The sequence below is a fragment of the Sapajus apella genome, unplaced genomic scaffold (genome assembly GCF_009761245.1).
Source record: "Sapajus apella isolate SASKATOON/1434 unplaced genomic scaffold, GSC_monkey_1.0 scaffold32, whole genome shotgun sequence".
In the NCBI taxonomy this organism is placed as follows: domain Eukaryota; kingdom Metazoa; phylum Chordata; class Mammalia; order Primates; family Cebidae; genus Sapajus; species Sapajus apella.
The window spans coordinates 13,553,023-13,575,267 of record NW_022436972.1 but is presented as its reverse complement, the minus strand read 5'-3'; the positions used below and the strand labels follow the sequence as shown (position 1 = coordinate 13,575,267).

At 44.2% G+C, this 22,245-nt stretch overlaps 1 long non-coding RNA gene across 1 annotated transcript in view; it reads left to right on the top strand.

The window, feature by feature from the left end:
- The window catches only part of LOC116562350, an 86,219-nt gene extending 81,664 nt beyond the window's left edge, over positions 1-4,555 (top strand). The window contains exons 2-3 of the long non-coding RNA XR_004273888.1: positions 804-878; positions 3,962-4,555. This is a non-coding gene — a long non-coding RNA (uncharacterized LOC116562350). The remainder of the gene's footprint in view (positions 1-803; positions 879-3,961) is intronic.
- The last annotated feature ends 17,690 nt before the right edge of the window (positions 4,556-22,245 follow it).

Here is a 22,245-nt window from a genome sequence, read left to right as displayed (position 1 = left end):
CACCCTTTAGCTTAAAGTTTGATTCTACATAGTGCTAAGTACATGACATGTCAAGGGGGGAAATGTGTAATTTACTCAAATCCTGATTAAACGGAATAAGTGAAATGCATAGGTGTATTCTGTAAGCAGTTATCCTGTGCACACTGTTGAATTCTATTTAATTCTAGGGATGTATAGATCCCTTTGAATTAAGAAAGAGGATGAAAACATCAGAAAGCCAGGAAAAAGAAATATTTAAGAAAGAGTAGAAGGCTTCCTACTGCTTACCTGAAGAAGTGAAATCTAAGGAGTCATTAAAAAAAGATAAATGTTATTAATAAAATGGAATACATTTGTATAGAGTTTTAAAGTGTGTAATATTTTTTTACACATATCACCTCATTAGACCTTCACAGTAAGCTTATGTGGTAAGCACTATTATTTCAGGTTTGCATATGAAGAAATGGACCTTAGTCCAGCGATAGGTCTCTTTGACCTCTGCACATACCAAGTTTCATTGTAAATGATTTAGAGAAATACTCTGACCTGAAAAATTTATCAGCTACCATTTTATTTCGAGATGTCAGACTATACCCCTAATAAACTTAATACCATTTAGTAGCTTATCAATTAGGGTCAGAATCAGCCAATGTTATCCTGGAGCTGACAGAAAACAAAATGATTTTCTTTAAAATGAGGACTTTGCCCTTTGCTCATATGGGCAATAGTGTTGGCATGACTGTGGTCTCAAAATATACATTAAGCTTCAAGTGAGGACACTAAACATTCTAATCCAGGTGTCTGTTTCCCCCTCTGCTTTGTAGTGTGTATCCACGCCAGATAGACACAGAGCTGGAAGAAGATGGGGTGTGATTGGAACCGCTCTGGGTTGGTTTCAGGTAAGTGAGGATCAAATCCTGCCTTCTTATAGCCCTCTGTCCAGCTGGTGTGTCACCAAATAAAAATCAGCCAGAGGTAAGAGCAGTGTGAGCTCAGAAAGAGATTAGGCAAAAATTCTTTTATTTCAGATAGAGGCCTGAGAAAATAGCAAGGTATTACCAATATAGCAGAATTTTCTCAAGTTTTAGCTGTTCATCTGTTTCGCTAAGAAAATATCACTGTGCCACGCTCTCAGGACACACAGATAGAGATTGCACAGTTCTCATCCTTGAGGAGGCTACGACCCAGTGGAGCAGATGAATAGGCAAACAGAAGCGATGCAATAAGAATGTCTACACGAGTGTGGAAGTGAGAGTGAGGACCCATTTGAAGGGATGGGGAAGCCTCCTAGAGCAGGGGATGCTGGAGAGTTTTGGTTAGTGGAAGCTAGTTTTGGTTAGTGGAGAGTAGGAAAATTATTCCCTGCAAAAGGAACACTGTAGGCAAACGCACAGAAACAAGGGTCAGGATGATTTGTTAAAATTGGCAGTGATTCATAAAAGAGGTACAAAAATCCAAGTTAAAATGGAGGAGAATACACATAAAAATAAGGAGAATTTCTAATAAGATGCTTCCATACTCAACAGCTTACCTCTCATACCTCACTCTGGAGAGCACAGCTCTGGAGCAATGTGTCTCAAACTTTAATGATGTGCATAAAATTTAAATAGGCATCTTGTTAAAATGCAAAGTCTGATTAAGTAGATCTGGGCTGGGGCCTGAGAGTTTGTATTTCTAACGTGCTCCCAGGTGATGCTGATGCTGCTGGTCTATAGACTGACCTGGAACTATGAATAGCAAGTGGAGGAAGGGCAGGTGATACACCCAGCAAACCCCTAGAGGCTAGTGGTGTATGTGTGCACATAGGGTATTGCCATGAGCTAGATTTGATGCTGTTGCACAATGGGCAGCAGCCAAGTTTTTTAATTTTGTTTTGTTTTTGAGACAGTGTCTCACTCTGTTGCCCAGGCTGGAGTGCATTGCTCTCAGCTCACTGCAACCTCCACCACCAAGGATCAAGTGATCCTCTCACCTCAGCCTCCTGAATAGCTGGGACTGCAGGCAGGCACCACCACCCCAGCTAAGCTTTTTGTATTTTTAGTAGAGACAGGGTTTCTCCATGTTGCCCAGGCTGGTCTTGAACTCTTAAACCCAAGTAGTCCACCTGCCTTGGCCTCCCAAAGTGCTGGGATTACAGGTGTGAGCCACTCTGCCTGCTCAACTCATGTTTTTAAACAGAGCAGGGACACGATCATACCTGTGTCTGGTGAAAATGTGAAGAATGGCCATGAGTGGTGGCACGGAACTCAAGGGTGTTGTCAGTGATCTTGGGGCTAATATTGGGGCAAGCAAGAGAGGAGAGAGTGGATTGAAGGGATACTCAGGAGGTAAGATAGACAGAATGTTATGATTATCTGGGTTGGGGGATGTGAGCAGAGGCAGAAGGAGGAGGAGAGAATGACTTTTAAGCATCTGTCATGGAAGAGTGAGGTTTGGTGTTGCCACGATGAGATATATCACACAGAAAAAGGAATCGGTCATGTGTGAGACAGAAAGGAGCCTATGTGTCATCCAAGCAGAGCTCAGAAGGCAGTTGTGATTGGGAACCAAGGTCCTAGAGATCTGGACACAGACCTGAGATGTATAGGTGCCGCCACCCTATGTAGAGACAGAAGAAGAAAGCAGAGAAATGAATTCAGGTCACAATAAGAGATGGCCCAACGAGTAGGAGGAGAGCAGCAGATAGTATTACAGCACGTAGAAGCCAAGTGCTTCAAGAATTAGGTCATGTCCATGTCACACACTGCAGAATGGTCACATGTGGATAAGGAGGGATTTGGCATTCAAGTGTCCAAGAAGACTTTAGCGAAATGAGTTTCAGAAGCATTGTGGATAAGGGCCATGTATTAGTGGGTTCAGGAGAGTGTGGTAGGCAGAATACCCCTTACCCCTCAGAGATGTACCTGCCCTAATCCTTCAGACCTGTGAATATGTTATCTTACATGGCAAAAGGGACTGAACAGTTGCGACTAAGGACACAGATTTTGACATGGGGAGGTTATCCTGGGTGATCTGGGTGGGCCCAGTTTAATCACATGAGTCTTTGTAAGTCAAAGAGCCAGCAGGAAGAGAGTCAGAGAGATATGATATTGGAGATAGAGGAAGAGGGCCATAGGCCAAGGAATGTGGTGGCCTCTAGATACAGAGAACTGTTCTCAGTTTATAGGCAGGAAGAAAATAGAGACCTCAGTCCTGCAAGTGCAAGGAATTCTGCCAACCACCTGAATGAATAGGATGTTCAGTCTCTTCTGGGACCTTCAGAATGGAGCGCGGCCTGCCAACACCTAGACGTCAGTCCGCTACGATCCATACCAGACTTCTGATCTACAGACCTGTAAGATAATAAACTGGTGTTTACTTTAACTACAAAGTTTGTAGTGATTTGTCACAGCAGCCACAGGAAAATAACACAGAGCCATTAAGACTTTTAAGAGTAATGATAACGAAAACGTCAACTATTCTTTCAAGGTATCTGATGCTTGAAAGCATAAGATTTTGATACCTGGAAATATGTTAACAGGAAAATCTTTGGGGTCATTTTCTTTGGAGTGGGAGTTGGGATAGTGTGCTGCAGACACCCAGATGTTTGATGCTGCACCCTTTTATCTTTACCTGCACGAGGCCACTTGATGTGTGAGGAACGCTATTTACTGCAGGGAATATCGTACACCTCTCTGGACCCCACATTTGGAATTTATTTATATATTGAGTCTGTGTCCTGGAGCAGTTTTAGAGTCACAGTCAAGCTGAGAAGATGGTATGGAAATATCCCATATATCCCCTTCCCTTCCACACCACCCGCCCCACTGTAAATATCCTGCGCCAGAAGGGTACATTTGCTACAATGGAACCTATACTGACACATCTTATCATCCGAGGTCCGCAGTTTACATTAGGGTTCACTTTTGGTGTAATACATTTTTTTACCTAAAAATAGGGAGGTCCCATCAGTAACCTTTTGATGCTCCATTTCCTTCTTCAGTGATCTCACGGCAGTCATCACTACATAGCTGTTGGAGCCCACACCACGGCTTGACACGAGTGTGCACACGCAGTCGAAGCCACCCTTAATGCTTGCTGTTCTGCGTCCTTTGATGTCTCTTGCTCAGCAGTCCAGCTATTACAGTAAGTGGTTAATGTGTGCTCCGGTATTGTTGTGGTATCATTTGGATGATTGCATGCTGGGCCGCGCAAGTCAGAGGCAGCAAATGCATTAAAGGCTCATCGTTATCGGCTTGCTGGGGATGCAGTTGATGGAATGGTGGTAAACCTCAGATGTTCCGCTGAGGCACAATCCTATTTGTGCTCTTTCCTTTACCCCGTCCCTTCTCCTCATGTTCTGTCCCTCATAAAGGCTGTTTCTCTATTGTTTGATGCAAATGTGTAGCCTGGCTGTTTTTCCAGTCTTGCCCTGACCCCCTGGGAACATAGGAATACAAATTGGTGAAGATATTGTTACTGGCTTTCAAATGAGAAAGGGTTTGGGGCACTGTAGTAACGGGTCAGAGGTGCTTTGCTTTTTGTTGTTGTTGTTGTTGTTGAGATGGAGTATTGCTCTGTCACCAGGCTGGAGCACGGTGGCACATTCTTGGCTCACTGCAACTCCAACTCCTGGGTTCAAGTGATTCTCCTGCCTCAGTCTCCCGAGTACCTGGGATTTTAGGCACTCGACACCACGCCCAGCTAGTTTTAGTAGAGACGGGGTTTCACCATGTTGGCCAGGATGGGGGTCAAGGGTGTTTTTAAACATCTTTAAAAATAGTTATGTACATTTCAATGTACTTTAAAATTCCTGTGGATATTGCAGTTGTTCCAACTGTACTCATTTGGTGCCAAGAAGCAAGATCTACATGTATTTAATAGACACTAAATATGCCCTAAGTATAGATTCCAATGCCACACTACTGATTTCTTAACATCGGTAAAGGTCTATAAATCAAAGCAAGTGCTTCCTTTACTTTTTCTGCATCCATCTATGTTTTTCTTTTCCATCTGTCATATGAAACTATTATTATTTAACATTTCTTTATGCTCATCATTCAGTCCAATCACTGGACTAACACAACTGCTAGCAGTAACAATTCTAATTATGATGATAATCACCATTGGTCCAGTTCTGTCTCTCAGAGGCTCTGTGGGACTGACCAGGCATCCATGGACACACGCATGTTTTTATGGGCACACCCACACTCTCCTTTCCCACAGAAAGGCACAGAGCACAGCTCATTGCTTCAGACCCGGAAGAATCCCCTCCATCCCCATTGGGTACATATTGTGAAGGAAATGTGTTGTGGGAGGTCACCTTCTATGAGCTGCTTAACCACCAAGTTGCACTCCGAGTGGGTGTGTATACTTCCTCTCTTGGCTGTCTTAGGTCTTCATATCCTAGGCAGTGGCTGGGTCAGTCTTTCTTATCATGCACATTTGGGTAATAGAGGTACTGGACAATGTAGGTAATTTAACAACTAATTCTCCTTTTGCATTTGCTCCAGATCTGTGGACCAAATCCTATTCACCCACGGCCCTACAAACTTGTCTTTTTCCTACCAACACTAACATACCACGCCTTGTTTCTCCTCACCTTTTCGGAGCTCCTTGATGGCTTTCTGGTATTTGAGGCTTGACAAAATTTATTCATGCATTGATTCAGCAGCCAGGATTTATTAACTATGGTGAAACAGAAATTTTACCAGGCAATGAAGTTACTTAGTTTATAAGACAATGCTTCTGTGTTCAAGAAGTATACTACCTGTGACCTATTTTTAATGTATGTTTCCCTGAGTTTGCGGCGTTCGGCTGATATGTACTAAATGTCATATGGTTCATCCTGAAGGAGTGGCTGGTGCAGGCTGGGGTCAAGCTGGGTGTCTGGGCTCATGTCTACCTTCTGCTGAGCATCAGAGAGCATTCTAGATGTTCTCAAAGTCTTCAGCTGTAGGAAATGCACTTGTTCATGCCATCTGTTGACCTGTAGGTACCATGTAGACCTCTCTGAGGGCCTATGGCTCATCAGGAGATCTGATGGACACCTGAGTGTCAGAGAAACTGACCTACAGCACTGTCGTGATGGGCAGGTGTAGGCACATCTTGAAACATAACAGTAAATGTTAAGTTTGAATATTTTCAAAATTACAAGCTTGTATATAGCTTGTATATTTGCATTGTAATCCATTTGCATAGTACCTAGTTCAGTGCCAGCAATGACTAATTTAGATAACTGTACTGAGCTAAATAATTCCTCTCTTTAGTGTATGTAACACCGTGACAGTGATATAAAAGCTATGTGTATATACATATATATTTAATATACAGATGTATTGAAATAACTTTTCTGTAAATGTAATGGAATTATTGTAGAATGTCATCCATAAGGGAAGGAAGAAATAGGTGCGAGCACTTTCAGGGTAGTTTGCCTACCTCTGAGCAGTTTTAAGTACTTTGGTGGTATAATTGGCGATGAGGAAGAAGGAGGGAAGTTGCAGAGGAAAGAATCCTGGAGATGTTCAGGATGGCTTTTCGAGTTTTCAAGTTCAGTGGGGTTGTTTGTGCTAGGGCTTGGTTTCGGGGGTCTGGGGGTGAATGCTGAGAAGGGTAGGTGCTATTGCTTAGGCACAAATACCTGAACAGAACAGAGATGGATGAGTGGTTCAGGGTAGGAAATATTATCTGCCTTCTTTTCATTCTGCTTCATGCTAGGCAGGGCAATGATGACTGGTTTTCATTCAGCTTCTGCTCCAAGAGTACTTCAGAAAATGGGGAGCCATTTTTCACCTGTTTTGGTTTTGAGAGGTTGATATCCCCAACTGGCTACAGTTGGCTGGCAGCTGTTAGCCTCAGTGCAGCCACACATGATTTCACACCCTCTGTGCATCCTTGGGCAGGAAACTTCCCCTTTAACTTCCGGTAGACACAGAACACTTCAGCCATGGGCATCCATAGTGGCTTCCTCCTGAGTCTGAGGCTTTCTTGGCTCTGAAAGTTTCCTGGGTTTGCTGATCTCACCCCTGTGAGGAGGAGGATTGGCCTGGCTGCTGAAAACATACAGGTAATTGAAGGAATTCTACTAAGAAAAAGGAAAAGAAAAAAAAACCAAAAACAACACACAAACAACAAACTCAACCAGATACATCTTCCATAGCCATTGTTCAACGCTGGGAATCTGTGGTTCTGTGCCAGGGCAGGGAAGGAAGAGTGAGCCTGAGAGGCATTTCCTTACTGAAGATTATAAAGGGCCGGTGAGGATGGAAGTGGCCTAGCGGAAATGGAGAACAGCACTCTCCCTCCAAATAGGGAGATTCTAAGGGAGCTGATTTGAGGGAAATAGGTGATGATGGGAACCCAGCAACTAGAAATCTCAAAACAGAATGAAACAAAACACTATTATCAGCACCTAACCAGCCAGGAGTTTCCGTAGAATCCAAGGGTTCCACCCTTTACTATGCGTAAATCAGCCAGTGTTTCAGCATCCTCATCATCGATCTTCCGCAGTTTCAGCATCCTACTCAGTGATACATTCTAGTCCGCATTGCTGAGGCTGGAAAACTTTCCTCATGTCTCACTTGAATCCCACCTGCTGCAGCTGAAGCTCATTTCTCCCTGCCCTGTTCTGGTGGCCATGGAAAAGAACCAGTTACTGGTTTTTCCTTAATCCTGCAGACATGTGACGAGTTAAAAGCACATCTTCGCCTCGCCCACCCCTGCTTAGTTGTTCAGGATGTTTTGAATTGGTAAATTCTGGAGAAACTCTGTCAAATCTTTGTGCTCAGGGGAACAAGATCTAGTGACCAAGCAAAATCAAAATACAGCAACAACACCTCTGTTCTGGTTTGTCAAGAAAAACCCTTTGCCCAGACTCTCCATTTTCAAACAGAATGCAGCACAGTTTAAAGAGTATTTTGTCTTCCTTTTCTGGAACCCATTGTGTGTCTCGTCAGGACAATTAGCTGCTGATACAGCTGCAGTTGTCCAAGTATTAAACCTCCCATGCAGGTCCATCTAGCTTGGAAGAGAGTAAAACCTCTGGGTGAAGTGCGTGTGTCTGAGTGTGCATAGAGAGGGTGCCTGGGGCGAAGAACGGACTGTGCCTGGTTTTCCAGCTCGAAGCATTCACGGCCTCTCTCTTTCAGGCTCAGGAGGCTGTCCCCGCAGCAACACTCACACACTGTGGAACTGAATAATCGTTGGCAAGATCTAGGGGACAGTAAGCCAGATTGGGCGGGGAAAGCATTCCATTATTATAACACAATGCCATAATAGGATACAAAATTCTTTTCATATTAATTCTTATACAACGGGAATCTGAAATCTCGACTTTTACAGTGAAAGGGGAAGTAAAATGCAGCCAGCTCTTTGTTGTATTTTTGCAACCAAAGTTATCTTATTCATCCTGGGGGGCTGTGTGGGCCTTAGCGGCCTGCGCTCCGCTCCCTCTGCGTCTAGAAAGGCTTGCGGTTCTCCCAAGGAGAAGCATGGAGCTCACTCAGCACCTCCTCCCAGAGTCCCTCCCTGCATGCGGGTGCTGTTCCTGGGAAACCACCCCTCCCGGAAGGCTGTGCTCATTCTTCTTGCCCCGTGACCAGAGTGCTTTTGGGTGTGGAGCCAGAGTGTAACCAGGCTTCCTCCAACGACTGAGGCTTGCAGTGCCTGCAAAGCTGATGGGCACCACACTGATATCCCAGTGACCTCCAGCCCCTACCCACCCGTCCCTGAGGTGACGGTGGGATGCTCAGTGGCAGGACTGTGGAGGACAGGAAGCTGTCCTTCCAGGGCCACTCTTCCTGAGCCTAGCAGAGGCCGGCGTGTTCCCTGTTCATGTTGTTGATAGGCAAACTCACAGACCGGGCATGGGCACTGGGACCCAAAAATCTGAATGCTATTTCTTTTTGTTTTTTTAATTGTACTTTAAGTTCTGGGGTACACGTGTAGAACATGCAGGTTTGTTGCATAGGTATACATGTGCCATGGTGGTTGGCTGCATTCATCACCCCATCATCTATGTTAGGTATTTCTCCTAATGCTATCTCTCCCCTATCCCCCCACCCCCTGCTATCCCTGCCCTTCCCCCAACCCCCTGACAGTCCCCAGTGTGTGATGTTCCCCTCCCTGTGTCCATGTGTTCTCTTTGTTCAACTCCCGCTTATGAGTGAGAACATGTGGTGTTTGGTTTTCTGTTCTTGTGTTAGTTTGCTGAGAATGATGATTCCAGCTTCATCTATGTCCCTGCAAAGGACATGAACTCATCCTTTTTTATGGCTGCATAGTATTCCATGGTGTATATGTGCCACATTTTCTTTATCCAGTCTATCGCTGATGGGCATTTGGGTTGATTCCAAGTCTTTGCTGTTGTGAACAGTGCTGAAATAAATATATGTGCACATGTGTCTTTATAATAGAACAATTTTTAATTCATTGGATATATACCCAGTAATGAGATTACTGGCTCAAATGGTATTTCTCGTTCTAAACCTTGAGGAATCACCACACTGTCTTCCACAGTGGTTGAATTAATTTACACTCCCACCAACAGTGTAAAAACGTTCCCATTTCTCCACATCCTCTCCAGCATCTGTTGTCTCCTGACTTTTTAATGATTGCCCTGAATGCTATTTCTAACTTGGCTGTGTCCCTGGGCTTTGGTTTCCTACCACAGAGCCTGGGTGGAGAAGTCGCTGGGCAGGGCTAGGCAGCCGACTTGGGGTGGATACCAGGAGACATGGGGCCTTCGCTTCATAAAAATGTAGAAATGAGTTTAGCAGTCTTCATGACCTCGTTCATATAACTCCAGTCTCTGACCTGGCCATGGAAGAGATTTAAATATATTCAAACAAACCCCTACAAACTCTGTAGCATAGGAATTTAAACTCTTATCCTGAACTCATTTTTGGACTTAGAGTATACATTTATTTAGAATATTTAAAAAGAGCCCTTCCTAAAAATCTCTATAAACTTCAACCTTCTCCAAACCTCCAGCCCCCCATGAGATCAATTCTTTCTCAAGTACCCTGCAAGTTAGGGGCTGCCCAGGCAATGTTTCAAACCCTTTAAATAACACCTTGTGGGGAAATGATGACACATTCTCTTATTTTCCATTAGTTTTCTATTTGTTCTTTGAATGAAAGAGACGCCATATGTAAATGTGATTATTATTCTCTCAATTTCCTCTGTGCAAGTTGGGTACCAGAATCTCCTCGGCTGTTTGAACAGGATTTACTTGAATTTCAATGGTGAATATCAACGAAGGAAAGCAATAAAATCCATGAAAAATTGACACTGATAAAGGGTACCACAGGCCCCCCAGGGCTACCACTCTGAGGGTGACCAGTAAGTGACCATGATTTAATGAAGTGGTGCTCCCTCTGATTAGGATGAAATGAGCCTGGCATCTTCTATGGCATAAATACCATGTTTCTAAGCATGCCAAGCCAATGCTTTCAGCGTCTGAATTTTTTCCCAGCCTGAGTGAGCTGGCAGTGGACAGCAGAGGACATTCCACTGAAATCGGGCCATCGGGAGCTGAAGACAAAGGCAGCTGATTCAAGTGCACCAAATTGGAGTTTCTCTAATCAAATATATTAAACCCACCATCATTCTTGATTGTTTTAATGGGAAGAAAGGGCAGCTGTGGCCTTCATTTTCTAAGCATTTTCTGTAGTGCCGTGGGGGCTGGAGGAAGGGGAGGGGAGGGAAAAGTGGGTGGGAAGGGAAGAGAGGTAGAGATGGCTAAGAAGCTATAGGAAGCTAATGTCTTTTGTCTTCAAAGTAAAATGATTTTGCATGCTGTTCAGATTCACACGGAGAGTTCCCAGTTTCTTAGTAACTCACTAAGAAAAACTTGAGATAAGCAGTTGGTAAAGCACTTTTACTTAGGAGTAGAAAAGCGGCCCCAGACAGACCGGGACTTGGAATACTTGGGCAAAGAAGCCCTGGTGACTAGCATTCAGTGGATCTGCTTCAGTGGTTACATGGGAGCCTGCTCAGTGGAGCATGACCCCCTCCTAGCCCCACATATATTTATGTTTTGTAAAAAATGATTTACTTTTCAAGACGTTTGTAGGAACTCATCTCTACTCCTTTGATAACCTTCCAGGCTAAGAGCAAAATTCACAAAAGCCTTTTTTCACCATTTGAACAATAGGATTTGAAATTCTAGTTAAGAAACTGATGTCCCAACCTCTTTTTTTTTTTTTTTTTTAAATAGTTTAACAGATGAGGTCCAAGGGTGATACTTCCTGGCCAGAGTGCAGTACCACATACAGTGTCTTGGTATGCAACTCCAGCTTCAAAGCCGAGCTTGGGCGCGTGATGTCACTTCCTCCAGCTGCTGAGTTGGTAACAGGATGAACTTGAGCAAGATAGGAACCAGACATTCCACTGTGTCATTCATTATTTCACTCCATTGTAAGGCAGGAGACTTAGGTAGACACTGTTTTAGTACTTGGAGCTTAAATGCACTTTGCGAAGGAACAAAGGTCTGGAGCTGTGGTGTGGGGCTCACAGGCTCACAGGCTCACACAAGCTAACGTGAGTCATCAGGAGAAAGGGCTTTGGAAGCTGGTGCCTGTTACAGCCTGAAGCCAGCCTGTTTCTGAGCTGGAACGTGAAAGGCAGCTGGCGGTGTCAAAGGGGCAGAGAATAAAGCCACAGTGTAAAATGAAGACACAATTCAGCAAAGAGAAGATGCTATTAAAATGGTTTCTGCTCCTCCAGCTTCTTTTGGAGGGCCCCCTTTTGGAGACAAATGATTCTGTTCTTCTTAAAAAAAAAAAAAGGAGATGGAGGTTCCTTTCAGAAAAATGTTATTGGACTCTTTTTAAATGTCCCTATTTGAAGGGAATTAAAGGGAATGGCATAAGGCAGCGTCTATATACTCAGGGGCCATTGTAGCAAGTGACACAATGCCGGCTAAATGAAGCCCTCTATCCTTTGGAGGAAATCTAATAATTCAGTCAATCAGCTCCAGTCTCCAGGCATCCATGGTGGGCCTCCAGCCCCTCCAGGGAGGGTCCTTCCTTTGCCATGAGACAGCTGGGCGAGGCAGGCTTTGGGAGAGGAAGAAATTGCCAGTGCATTCCTCCCCACGCTCCCTCCCTGCTCCCTCTCTCACACACAATGCTCTTTTGTCCCCATGATCCCCATCCCTTAGCATGGCTTGAGCTGGCCTGGAGGTGATTGCCAGGGAGCAGCTCAGCTCCCAGCATCTTCTTCTTGCAGTAGCTCTGTGGGATGGGGCCTCCTCCACAGCCCTGGAGTTGTGTCAGGAAGTTGAGGAGGCATCAGCTGTTCCCAGCTTGCTCAGGTCTGGAAGGTCCTGAGGATGGCTGTCCCTTTTCATCTGTGGATGGTGCCTGGGGCACAGCTGGGGTAGGGGTGGGAGTGAGGGTGGAGAGAACACCAGGCAAGCAGTTTAGTGACTGACTGGCAGCCAAATTTGGGGATGAATTTAGCTCTATCACCAAATTTACTGAGTAAGCCGTAGACAAGTAACCTAACCTCTGATATAGTCTAGTCTCTGCAAAATTAGAGGCTGGTGGAGTCAACATCAAGGTCTTTTTCTGGTCCAGTGCTGTGAACTTCTCGTCGGTAACTGAGGAGATAGCATGGGAAGCACTGTGGGCTTCTGAGTCAGACCGGCCCTCAGCTTGTATTCTGACTTCACCACCGTGTGGTTTTGTGCAAGGTATAAAGCTTCTGTTTCTCTTTTGAAAGAATATTGGGTGAAGTCATACCTACCATACAAAGATGTGTAAGTTTTATGACCCGAATTAAAAGACAGAGCCTGGGACATTGCCCAATACACAGGACATCCTTCTACACGTCAGCTTTCCTGGTAACCCATCTGACATTGGATGTCAAACAAGTACTTAACAAAAATCCACGTTAGTTAAAGATGCTTGACATTTGAAAAGAAATTATATAGCACTTCCATGTCATAGGTTACAGTTCCTGGACATTTCAATTTCAGACAATTTCAGAGACAAGTAAAGTTGAGAAAAACAAAACAAATCAATCAGGATTGATAGCAGATAGAATTGCCAGCTTTTAAAATTTTGGCCAAGTAAGTTTGTTAAAGCAAAAGTCTCATCTGCTCTCATTATCCTTTCGAAAACAAGGTCACAATGAGTAATCAATCTTTGCTAGGGATGGACACTTGTCCTAATTAAACTGACATATGTAGGTCACACATGTATTCTTATTATACACCCAATGCATATGAACGTTGTCCTTCCTTTCCCTTCTATTTACAACTCACTGTGGGTGTGTGACACTTTGTCCCATTCTGCTACCAAGATGGGGCCGTTTGTGGGAAACCAAGGTCGTCTTATTTATGTACTTTATGAGCAAACCTGTCTCTGCTACTTTCCTTCTTTTCCCTTTTACTTTTCTCTCTAGGCCCCCTACTCCTGTGCACAGCCCCGCGTGTGTTTACAAACACACATAATGCTATGGTGCACTGGGCACCCAATCTACCCCGATTTTTTTTCAGAAATGAGCAAACTATCGCAAGTGCTGTACATTTTGATTCTATACCCTTCCTCCCTCCCTCCCACTGAAGTGAAAGGGAAAGGGTTGCCCCTTCCCTTTTCTTAGGAGCCTTCTGAGTCTTCTCTAGAAATGGGGTCCTCCTTTCTTTACCCTCCACTGCATTTGGGGGCTGCCTGGCTGTGCTGACCCTTCTGGGCAGAGAACAAGGTATACTGAAAGCACAGCAACCTCCTCCCTTCCCGTCCTGTGCCTCAGTAGGCCTGGGGCATCTGTAGGGCTTCCGGCCCTCTCCTCCTCTCAGCCACAACTTCTGCTGTCCTGGATGAAGTCCTAGGAAAGAAGGGCTTTTGAGTCAGTCAGTTTGTCCCCCTGCCCATTTCCTCCTCCTTCTCCTCCTCTTCCTTCTTTTTCTTTTCTTTTTTTTTCTTTTTTTGAGACAGAGTCTCGCTCTGTCACCAGGCTGGAGTGCAGTGGCACGATCCAGGCTTACTGCAACCTCCACTTCTCGGGTGCAAGCGATTCTCCTGCCTCAGACCTCCCAAGCAGCTGGGACTATGGGTGTGTGTCACTACGTCCAGCTAATTTTTGTATATGTGTGTGTGTGTGTGTGTGTGTATATATATATATATTTTTTTTTTTTAGTAGCGACAGGGTTTCACCATGTTGGCTGGGATGGTCTCGATCTCTTGACCTCATGACCCTTCCGCCTCGGCCTCCCAACATGCTGGGATTACAGGCATGAGCCACCGCGCCCAGCCAACCCCTTTCCTTCTTAATGGGAGAAGGCAGGAGACTTCTGGGCAGGTGCCTGTGGTTGGGGGCGAGGGCTAAGCACGCGGGACTGGGATGGGAAACTGGACTGCTGATTTGAGTTCTCACACTGCGGCCTCGCTTTGTGAATTATAGAAATGGGACACACCCACAATTAAATGTACCCACCCAAAGGCTCTTGAACGCCAGTGTTAAGGGACTTTGACTGCTCCCTTCTTCCTGCTGCCTCTACGCGGCTCACTTCCCTTTCACCCAGTGGAGTGGAGCTCCTACCAGCTTGCTCCCCACCAGGCTGGCCTGTTTCTGCTGCTTCCCTTTACCTTTCTGCCGCCAGCAACTACAGCCGTGCTGGGATCACATTTTCCTTGCAAGGGCAGTGACCCTTCTTGTAGACATATTTCGTCTCTGTGGGAGGTCTCTCTATGGTCAGAAAGGAACACACAGAAAATCCATTAGGCCCAATATCCCATCTCTTTCTGGGGTAATAGATGTCAGTGCTACTTGCTGAGATCTGAGTCAGAAATCTGCAGCCTCCTGGAGCTGAGTGCGGCTGAGCTCATTGATCCAGCTGGCCGGCTACACGGACATGCGGCGCGGTGGCAACTCTCTGCTCATGGGGCCTGGGCCGTGCCATACGCAGATGGCAGTCACACACAGAGGGTGGCCAGGGCCTTCGCCTCTTCTGCCTGTTCCCTCCCCCACACCCTGCTGTTTAGTGGAGCAGGTTCTGGCAATGCACGGAGGAAGAAGCCAGCGAGGAAGTGGGGTGGGGTGCACGTTTAAGCTGGGCTTTATCTTTTTGGGGCTTGTGAGTTTCTTTTGAAGTGATTTGGACCGTAAAGAACAACGGTGCTTGTTTTTCATTTGGGAGGCTTCAGTGCTACCAAGAAGCGTCTTAAGTGTGAAGAGTCTCACTGAGGTTGGGGCGCTCTCTCTTCATGTGGTTCGCAGTTCTCATGTTTTACTTAGTTTTGATGTGGTGGCTGTAGCCAATGAAAGCTATTCCCCACCCCGCTCCCCAGTCACAGTTCAAAGTTATAAACTGAGAGTTTTGGGTTTCTGTCTTCAACGTTTCCTCTCTTTGACGTCTCTGCAGGACCAAGAATGCCAGTTTTTCAGTCACTCCCAGGAGCCTTCATAGGGACCAGTGGGCGGCTTGGGAAGGAACGTGGAGAGTCAGGACATGTGGCCCCCTGCCTTGGCAGGTATCCTGAGTGCAGACCAGGTTCCACCAACTGTGCTAAGAGCCAAAGATGCCTTGGGCACTCCCAGCTTACCTGGGGACAGAGAGAGGACTCCACCATGCTCTCTTGAACACCACCAATATCCTCTTAACTTCGTAAATCCAAAGATTCTTTTCGGTTTTCATAATCCTTTACCTCCTTCCTGTTCTAGGTCCTGGTGACCTTCCCATCTTTGTTCATTATTTTCTTCAGTAAATGCCTAATAAATGGCTAATTCGTGTGCCGTGGGAGTGGTACAGCGTCACGGTTAAAGGCAAGACAGAGCATCTGTCTGCACAGCCAGCCCTGACTTGTCTTAGATGTGTGATCCAGGTAAGTTATGCAGCCTCTCTGGGACTCAGTTTCCTCACCTATTGAATAGAGTTGATAATCTTACTGATCTCATAAGGTTTTGTGAGGATTAGATAATATGGGAGACATGCATAGAACAGTGCCCTGGCACATCATAGGTGCTCAATAAATAATGGCTGCTGTTGTTATAATGATAATTATCACTGTGCCAAGCACTAGGAACATAGCTAATCGTCATGGTCTCTTCCCTCCCGGAGCTTACAGGCCAGTGGCGGGGACAGCCATCCCACACGTGAAAGTGAGTGTGCTCCAGTGAAAAGAGCCAGAACAGAGCTGTGCTCTGATAACCTATGCTATTCACTATTCCACATTCCCCGGTCTCTAACCCTTCTTTTCTTTTCTCCACCCCGACTTGTCTTTCTCTTTTCTTCTGCAACGTAGTGACTCCACGGGATTCTGTTTTTATTTCTTCTTCATGCCCCCTACACCTCCTTCCAGACTTTCCAGTAGGACTAGCAGAGAAGCCTCAGGATGGATCAAAATGTTTCACAGCTGTTACCCAGGAGTCATCTGGGGCAGGGGTGGAGCAACTTACATGTACAGGCTTCCCTGTGACAGGAGGGTGGCCACAGATGGCCCCCCTGCTCAGCAGTTAAGTCTCTTGCAAGTCACCTAAGCTCTCTACAATTCAGTTTACTCATCTCTAAAAAGGAGAGAATCCATTATGTGGGATTAGTTGAATACACACACACACACACACCCCCAACATACATATATACACATATATGTTATCAAATATACAATCTATGGGCACATATAAACATATCTACATAAATGTATGTCTATGTGTATATATGTATATATTTATACATATATATGTGTATATCTATACATAGATATACATATTTTCCTTGCAAGAGCAGTGACCCTTCTTGTAGACATATTTTGTCTCTATGGGAGGTTTCTCTATGGTCAGAAAGGAACACACAGAAAATCCATTAGGACCAATATCCAATATATGTATTTGTACCTATATACACATAAACATATACATATACACATATATATTAATATTAGTATATATACATGTGAAAAAAATCTCAGTTCCATGCCTGACCCATAGTAAGCCCTCAGTCAATGGTAGCTGTAGCTCTGATTATGAGCCGGAGCTTTCGTGTGGATTGTGGTTATTAAAGCTCAGTTTCTGAAATATGGAAAAGTAGCTCTGTACAGTGTAACTCAGCCTTGTGTAGTCACTAAGCAAGGAATATGGAGACAAAGTTGACCCTGACAGGGTCATGTCCTTAAAGGGTTTCACAGAGCAGATTTGTGCACAGGTAACTATAATGCAAGCCAAACTCTAGAAGACAATCAAACTGAGGAAGTCCAGAGTGGAAGCAATTCTGCTTAGGTCATCAGAGAAGGTATCTTTAAACTCAGGCACTTGAACTCACAGAATCAGAAAAATAATGATGGGTGGACAGGGCTGGAGGGAGGGCATTCTTAGTGGAAGGCAGAAGAAAGTGTTTGAGCCAAGGCACAGGTTCAGGCAATCTCGTGGCTGATCTGGACTCTAACCATCTGGATACAGTGCAGCAGACATTGAGAGGCTATTTCTGGAAAGGCAGGCTGGAGACTGTGGTAGAGGGTTTGAAAGCTGTTGAAGAGTTTACAGCCAACCACACTTTTGAGCTACAAAGGCATTGTCCTAGAATAACTCAAAGGATCCATCAAGAAGATCCTAGCTTTCAAAAAGAAGACGGATTTAACAAAAGGAAGAGACTTTCTAAAATAAGGAAATAAAACCGAGTTGAAGCATGCCAGCAGCAGCAGCTTCTTTGTTTCTACTGGCAAAGGACTCTGACATGAACAGTCACAGTGCCATAGCTGCCATCAGATTAAAATTGTCAACAGATTTCTATGTGTAATAGAAACTTTCAACTTTTTTTATTACTTAGAAGAAAAAACATGGAGCCAAGCCACAGACATTTTGGTGTTATTAAGTTTTGGTATTTGAGCCTGGTTATGTTGAGGTAATAATCTCAACACCAATTTTTCCCCATCTGATCCATCTTCTGCATACACCAGAACCTCCCAATAGCTCCTCACTACTGAATAAATAATTTCCAAACTCCTAAGTTTGATTTACATCCTGCTTTACTCCTCCGGCTGCTTCTCCTTGTGTCCCCCCATCCTTGAAATCTATATGTTGAAATCCTACCCTCCAGGGTGGTATTGAGAGGTGGGTCTTTGGGAGGTGATTAGGTCATGAGGGTGGAGCCCTCATGGATGAGATGAATGTCCTTATAAAAGAGGCCCCAGAAAAACTCCCTCGTCCCTTCTGCCATGTGACGACACAGTGAGAAGAGAACCACCTGTGAACCAGGAGGAAGAGGGCCCTCACCAGACACAGCATCTGCTGATCCTTTGATGTTGGACTTCACAGCCTTCAGAACTGTAAGAAATACATTTCTGTTGGTAGAAGTCACCTGGTCCATGGTATGTTGTTACAGCAGCCTGAACAGACTCACACACCTTGTCATTCTTCTTACAAGTCCTTACCCTGAACATATTTAACTCCTTATAGTTGCTTGAGGATGCTCTGCTCCAGTCTGCTCTGTGCTTTTGCAAATATGACTCCCTCTTTATCTTCTTGGCCTGGATAATCTCTCCTCCTTACCTGAAGCCCTCTTCTGAGGCCACCTCCTCTGAGCAGATTTCCTAAACCCTTGTCAGGTGATGCTCCTCTTTGGCACTCACGTAGCAACTGTGGCTGTGTTTGCAATGGCACCTCTTCTGCCTTATTGCAATCACCAATTTCGCTGAACATCTTCCCCATGTGCTCGCAAGCTCCTGAGGGCAAGAGTTGCTTCTCTCATCCTTATATCCTCAGTGCCCGGCATATAGTATGAGTTAGAAAATCTTTACTTAATTAATAAAGAGCAATTCAATGAGCCCAAAACATATTGTTCATCTCAGCAAGACCTTAAGATATTTTCAGGTCCTGGAGCCAGTCCTAGCCTTGTGTCCAGCCTACTGTTTAATCTTGAGTACTTAGTCTGAAGGAAAGAAAATAATCCATCCTTCAGGAAAAGGTAGGGCCCTCTTGAGAATTTAAAAAATGTTCACTTTGACCGAGGCCAGTGTATAAATGCGGTCTTAGACTTTCTTGCTTCAAAATCAACAAATCTGTAGCTAAAAATTCACAGTTCTGTGCCCCTACCTTATATCTCCTAAATCAAATCCCTGGAGGATGGAACCTGGAAATCGGCATTTTTAACCTGTCCCCTTGGTGATCCTGATCTACTCTCAAGCCTTGGAACCGGTGACTCGGGCAAAGTCTCAAGTCAATGCAATTGTAATATTGGTTTGGAAGCTCAGAAGGGGCAATGCACATTGATGCAGTTTTTGTGGTTCAAGGATCCTCAGTGAGACTCAAACCTCTAGAGTAAACTATATCCCATGCAGGCCAACATAGGAGAGCACTAGATTTCAGCATGAAACCTCTCTTCTGTTTCCTTTGTTCTGTGGTTTTTGAAATGTTTACAGAAGAAGGAACGGGACCAAGATTTTCTGAATGTTATATTATCCGACTTGGTTATTGGAACAAGGGCTGTAGACATGAGCAGTCAGAACAGCTTGACAGGCAAGTGAAGGTCATTAGAAATAGCCCCACCATGGAGGGAGTGGGGAAGATCTGTGTCCCTCTATTTGCAAACAGAAATAAATAGACCACTCTGTAGGGTCCCAAGTAGCAGGTTTTCTGGTGTTTGGTCACTTTCTGGTTCCAAAGAGTAAACAGCAAGTAACCCAGAGGAGCTCTCAGCCTCTACCTCCTAACCAGAGGGCCTCCATCAGACTGTGGCCTTCCCTCAGGTTAGAGAAGACGGAGAAGGAATTTGAGGTTGTGGTGGCTCTGGTATTACTCAAGTATGGTTTCCATTGAAAACAGGAGACAGAGGGGGCTAAGGACATCGGCCTGGGCTTTTCTGGCCTATCTCTTACTGCATGAGAGGGCTGACCTGTTCCTGGCCTTGCTTCCAGCCTACCGTTTCCACCCCTAGATGAACTATGGTTCAGCTGGTGTAGAGAGGAAAGGCTCTGGGCCACGTGGTAACAGACGAAACGGAGGTAGGTGGTTGTGCCCCATCAGGATGTTTTGCTAATGGCTCAGTCTGGTAGCATGCCATCACCATCTGAGGATAACACAGATGTGGAGGTAAAACCCTAGTCAAGATAATGCTGTAACTACAAGGAGACAAGAAACATCAACAAATAAGAGAAGCAAGAGGTTAGAAATGTCCCTTATCTGTGAAACTAAAGGCAGAAAGAAAAACTGAATATACACTGCCAGATGGTTAAAGAGAAGATTTAGGGATGTGTCTCTGATAAATAAGGAGCTGTGATCTATTTCTTCATTTTATGTATTTTTATTTTTTGAAATTGATAATGAGTTAGAAAAACCTTGGAAATTAAGTTGACCTAGAAGCAAAGGAGAAAACTGTGTTTTTTTTCTAGTCATTTCCCCCAACACTGAAGGTCAAGGAGACAAATTTTTTTCTTTTCTTCTTTTCATATATATCTATTTTTTTCCCTTTTTGCTTTAAATGTTGTCCTTGAAAATAAAATGGCTTTAGCTAATACAGGATTCTAATCACATTGTAAGACTATCATAATGAAATTGTAACCTTTGACAATGTCAAATCTGCAAGGTGTGGTAAGATGCAGTGATTAATGTTTACCATGCAGGTACTTTAAAACTCAGTTGCCCTGAAATAACCAAGAGAAAGTTCTGTATAACAGAACTTTATCTAAACTCTTCCTTACCTTGTAACATCTTTAAATTCTTACTAGTACAATCTAGAATAAAAGAAGTAATAGACAAGTAAAGGCCCTCAAAAAAAACATAAATCCTGGCTAATGTAAACTCGATGGGTCTATCAACTTACAATAATAACAGAAAAAAACCTCAAAAGCTAAAATGAGGGGTGATTATTTGTATTTCCACAGATTTTTCAGATTTGCTGCAGGCTTGTTTTAACTGAATATTCATCATGATTTACGTCTCCATTTTTTTTTTTTTCTGCACACCATTTTTTAGGGATAGATTTATCAAATAAAACAAGTATATATAGTTACCCATTTGTTGAATCAGCATGTCTCTTACAGCTCTGTTCTTGGAATAATTAGGTGTCACTTTTCTAGCAGTTGCTTTAAGAAACACGGATCCCAGGCAGGTCTTTGTGACCCTGCCAGACTGACAAGCAAGGACTGTTGTGGTGTTTATACTTCTTGGGTAAGGACAGCTTATCTGCCGCACATGCGTGGGTGTAGGATTCTGGAACACAATCAATGATAGGACTCGGCATTGTTAAGCGCTGAAGGACTTCATGTGTCCATGGCTAGTTAGACCCGTGCTCGCCACACACGGCCATATGGTAGCTTCCCACCTTGCTAAACCATCTCTCTTCTGCTTATCTCAGAAATACGTTTCCAGACCTTCTCAGTAAGAATGGCATTTGGGTACCTGTTGTATTCTAGTTAGCCATCCCTGAGTCACCAGGGTATGCCAAAGCATCACACGGCCTTTCTATTGTGATATTGCTATAGACTGAATTATACCCCCCTCAAAATATGTTGACGCCTTAAGCCGCAATGTAACTATATCTGGAGATGGGCCCTTTAGGAGATACAAAAGCTTAAATGAGGTCCTAAGAATGGGCCTCTAATCCAATAAGACTATGGTTTTACTGGAAGAGGCTGAGCTCTCTCTCTCTCTTTCTGCCATGTGAAGACACAATGAGAAGGCATAGTTTTCAAGTCAGGAAGAGAGTCTACACCAGAATCCAACCATGCTGACACCCTGATCTTGGACCACCAGTCTCCAGACCTGTGAACCAATGAATTTCTGTTGTTTAAGCCAGCCAGTCTATAGCATTTTGTTATACAATCCTGAAAAGACTATTATACATGTAAAACCTGGTTAAAAAAAAATTGCTGAGAGGTACTTTCTAACTGAAAGTGCCATGCCTCTTTCTATTCTATCTTTGGAAATATGATTCTCTGCTTCTTCTATGGTGTTACGACTACTCATGGAAATACTGACAATGCTTATGTTAACATAGAACATTTACTGAGCTCTCATTATGGCCTGAGCACTGCTTATGCCATAAGTGATTACACAGTGTTTGGTATATAAGTCAGTCACTGGTCTAAATTATTTGAAAATGTTAATTTTTATAACAACTCAGGTTGTTAATATTATCACCCCCATTTTATACTGGGGTAACTAATGTTAAAAAAAAAAAGTTTGTTTTTCCAAGGTTATTAATAAGTAAGCCCAGATTTGGACCAAGAAAGCCTGGTTTCAGAGTCCATACTGTTAACCCTTCTGTTATCTTGCCTGTGAAAAGTTTGTTATAGCTCTTAAACCATACCACAATCCTACAAAGCAGATGTTATTAGTTTTCTTATTTTG